Raw genomic sequence first — 4591 nt, 5'->3', positions numbered from 1 at the left:
ACTGATATCAGGATAAGCTTCAAAGACTGGCATGTGAGATGACATTTTAGGTTCTTACAAAAGTGTGATGGGGGGCCGGCTCCCTTGTTTATGTTAGACCTAATTGTGATTCTTTTAAAATAAACAGTGAAGCAAAACTTTTAGGATATCAAGAGAAAGCAGTTAGCTAGAGGAGTGGAGTTTTAAAAAATATGTCATCTAAAACAATATTAAACAATATTCAGATATGATCCACTCAGACTTCAGCCCCTTACTACTTGTAAGTGTTCTTCCCTCTGCAAATGTCCGAGCAAATCAGACCAGCACACACCCACTGGAGAAGAATGGCATTCTAAAGCTGCTTCTTTTTTTGGCAGAAATGATGGGACTGTTAAAATTCAGTAATGATTTTATTACCTCATTTGAGATCATTTCATTGTCCAAGTTATTCTCTTTTTTCAGTAGCAACAGCAAATTTGGTAAGAAAGCAAAATCCAGCAGTTCTCATACAAATATTGCAAGAATTTTGTTAAAATATTTTAGGGTACATAGTGATTTCAGAATACGTATTATTATAGTACCTTTAGCTGCTGTACAAATACGTCCAATGTTTGTATCTTGGCTGAAGTACAATAAAAGCTTATCTGTCACTTACAAAAGAGCTCAAGGCAAATGTTCCCGGTTGGCAAGAGCAGCTGTCCACCCTGAGCACCCAGGCTAACAAAGTTTCTGCCACCCTCACCATGAGGCCCCAAGGTTGTCACTGTCCTCTCATGGCACTCAGCTGGAAGAGGGGAAAGAGAACAGAGGACAACTCATTAAAGGCTCTTATGGGGAAGTCCTATATGTCACACACATCACCTCCATTCACATTCTACTAACTAGAATACAGTCTCAGGGTAAATATTAGGGGCTTCAGGCTTATGAAAGAGAATTTGGCCAATGGAGTCCAAGAAAAGATATAAAGGAAACTGGTTGTAACAAGAGAAAGATATTCCCAAGAAAATTAAATTATTAAACAATAATTAAAAGTCATATAGGAAGGAGTAAATGAGTGAAATGGACACGGCAGAAAACTAAGGAAGTGTTATAGATGGCAAACTGGAGGAACACTTTCAGAATGCCAAGAAAGAGCACCAAGAATTAAAACTATTTCCTTAATTCTAAGATGTCTGTGTTGCCACATCATCACTTCTGAAATCAGACCAAGTCTTGCAATCACTGGCATCTTATAATCACCCCGGGCCAGGGAGCTGCCATGGTGAGGTCATCAAGACCTGGGCATGGGTGAACTTGGTCTCAGCTGTTCATGTTGTTAGCACTTTAATTGAGTTGTATACATTGTTTAAATTACATGTGAGTTTAATTGCCATTTAAAATGTCTTTTAAAAGATTACACTATGGTTTGGCATTGAAACAAGAAGTTATTATGTATGCAGAAAGGCATGGAATTCAAGCAGCAGGATGTAATTTGATATTACTGAAGCAAATGTCTATTATTGGACCAACCACTGCAATTCTTTTTTTTTTTTTAAACTAAGTGCTTGACAGGACCCAAGAAAAGAAGGTATCCTTAAGTAGAAACTGTGTTATGCTTTGTAACTGAGACTCATGCAAAAAGAATTGCCTGTCACATGCCAAACAATGCAACCAAAGGCAGGAGCAACTGCCAAGTCCCTCAAAATAGATGAAGTCTATCAAAATAAGAGAGAGAATGGTGTGAGCAACTTACCAATTTCACAGGACTGTAATCATGGCATTATGTCACAGTTTAATTGGCAGCATTTTTTCTTCCTTAGTTGTACATATAATAATAGTGCTTCTTACAACAAATACTAGCTTAGATTCAATAAAATACAGTACTTTAAAAAGAAGACGATAGCTATGGAAGACCAGGAATAGAGATTGAGCCTAAGAGTTATGTTTCTGAAGAAGGATCTAGAACAATCAAAAGAGAAACAATAATTGAAGATATAATTAAAGAAAACTTTCCAAAAAAGTACACAAAGGGGAAACAGAGGAATGGACTCAGTTCACCAGGTTCCAGGTAAAAGTAACCAAGAAACACTCAAATCCAGAAATATCCTAACAAGTTTTTAAATTACAAGCAAATTTTTAAGTGTTTTCTTTGTACATTCAGACCAAAAGAAAAAGGAAGGAAGGAAGGAAGGAAGGAAAGAAGGAAGGAAGGAAAGAAGGGGAAGGGGAAGAGAAGGGAGGGAGGGAGGGATGAAAATTGTGCTGACTTTTTTGTGTCTACTACAATGGAGCAGTAGCTTACAGAGTTTTTATATGGAAAACACTTAGATGAAAATTTTACTCACAAATAAGTTTTAGTTTTTGAGGACAGACAACCAAAAGAGTTCAGAATGTCTGCCACTCACATATTCTTTAAATCACTTTAAAATATATTTCAACTGCCCAAGTGATGACTTAAAATTACTCAAGAATGGAAAAAAACAGAGCATCAAAGGACTAGCAGTGAGTGTTGAAGCCAATTACACACAGAGAGTTGGTCTAAAACAATTGTTTAACTATGGTTACAAGACAGAATATGTGTCAAAAATACCCTAGAACCAAAAGACATACAACATCAAAAAATAATGCATGAATAATCTGATCCCAAGTCCACAAACTAATAAACTTTCAAATAGGAAAGGAGAACAGAGGGAAATAAAAGTGTACAGAATTCATCCTACACAGTTGCAAGCTTAAAAATACCATTTTATTCTTGACTTTAACAACCAGAGAAATATTGATTGGTGCTCACATCCATTTTTAGAAACTCATTACATAGGAGAGTAGGGGCCTGTCCTTTAGAAGATAAAAACCTCACTCCTGCCTCAAGGTATTTACAGTTTGAAGATCTCTAACCAACACACAGGATAGGTTTTAATTTGTTACAAGAATAAACAAATGTCAAAGTCCTTGAAGAATTTAAGGTTTTGTGCAGAACCAGTCCTCAGATGCTGTTTCAATCTTACTGCCCACCAGCATTTTCCATTCCTTCTGGTAAAGCCTCCTAAAACCTGGTATGAAAGGACAGCAGTTCCTGGTCACTGTGGTGCCCTCTGTACCTGACGGCAGGGTCTGCTTGATGTCAGCGTGCGTTGTCACAATCCATGAACCGGATTGTCCTTGTTTAACAGCATCACTGGTGTCACTGAGAATGAGACACACAAATTCGGATTGCAGGGAAGCTCTCACGGTAACCATTACACACACAGCACTGAGACCTGAAATCAGTACACAAATACCAGATATTTTCCTTCCAGAATTTAATTTAATGCTCACAATCACCATCCAAGTAGGCAGCATTTTTCCCATTTTACAGATGAGAAAACTGAAGTTTAGAAAGGCTGTTTTCCAGAATTACAGAGCCAGTCAACAGATGGCAGAGAGGGGTCTCCAAGCCAGGAATTTCTGGCTCAAAAGTTCACTGTACCTTACCACACCATTTTCTTAATTCAAAGAAAGAAGGTACAAGGAACAGAAATGGATATAATAATTTTATAATTTATTAGAGTACTAGTAAAGATGCTGCCTCTTTTACAAAATGATAATCCAATGAACTCAACTAATCACACTGTGCTAGTACCCCATTAACCCTCTCTAAAACATTCACAGAGTGGATACAGGGCTGCTCCAGGGCCAGTGAGATTTCTCTCCAAAGTAAAATTCCCAGGGAGTGCTCTGGTCTCTAAGGCTTGATTAGCAAGTACCAATTAATGCGCCTTCAGTCCTCTTTGTGTCTTGAGCACTGAGGGCTAACCCTTCCCTTGCCGACAAAGATAAGATTAAATCATTCTCACCCTAAAGAGTTCAAGTTCTAATGCACTGCTCCCTCCCAGGGCCTTGAATAGAGAACAATCTTTAGGACAAAAGAATGCATCTCTAATAGTGAAATTTTAGACGTCAGCAAAGGAGATATTTTTAAGTCACACATAGACACACACATTTTCCATGTCACACCTTATTGAGACAGTGGTTCCTCATCTGGTGCCAAGGACCGTGGCTCACCTCGGTGTCACCCAACTTAACGTCTTGCCCCGCCACAAACCATGGGTACACACCAAACCAGGGCGTGCCATGCCCGGGAGACTGGTCCAACCCCGGCGCCCAGGCCTGCAACCCCTGGGAGGCGTGGGCTGCCGCTGCCAGCACCCCGAGCCTGTCGCTGCGTCCCCGCGGCTCCCCCTCTCCGGGGTCCGCCCGGCCAGCCCAGGCGCCCGCAAGAGGGACCACGCCCGCCCAGAGCCGCCCGCGTCCCCGCCCCCCGGCACGCACCGTGGCTGCCAGAGGGCCGCTGCTGCCACCTCCCGGCCGCGTCTCCCCGAACCGCGCTCAGCCGCCACGCCCCAGAAACCTCCCGGAGGACGCTCGGGTCCGAGTCCACTGGGCCTGGGAGGTGGTGACTGTCCTGGCAGGGGCTTCCTTCGGAAAGAATCGTCTTCCTTTCGGGTCACTCACGCCGCGCACCCAGACTGGAGGTGGAGATGAGCGCTTCCAGCACCGACCTCCCCCAGGGTTCCAACGGACATGTGCTCCACGCCCCTTCCCAGTCTTGGGGATCCGAAAAAGCCACACAGCCTGGCCCCAGGCACAACGTATA

The 4591-nt window shown here is 42.1% G+C and overlaps 1 long non-coding RNA gene across 1 annotated transcript; it reads right to left on the bottom strand.

Moving 5' to 3' along the window:
- Nucleotides 1–370: 370 nt before the first annotated feature.
- LOC134731257 (uncharacterized) lies at nucleotides 371–4248 on the bottom strand. Its single transcript, XR_010113494.1, has 2 exons — nucleotides 3952–4248; nucleotides 371–3142 (listed from the first exon to the last, which is right to left on the bottom strand). It is a non-coding gene; the product is annotated as an uncharacterized LOC134731257 (long non-coding RNA).
- Nucleotides 4249–4591: the final 343 nt, after the last annotated feature.

Source organism: Pan paniscus, chromosome 9, assembly GCF_029289425.2.
Source record: "Pan paniscus chromosome 9, NHGRI_mPanPan1-v2.0_pri, whole genome shotgun sequence".
Classification (NCBI taxonomy): Eukaryota; Metazoa; Chordata; class Mammalia; order Primates; family Hominidae; genus Pan; species Pan paniscus.
This window is presented reverse-complemented; position numbering and strand designations above follow the sequence as displayed.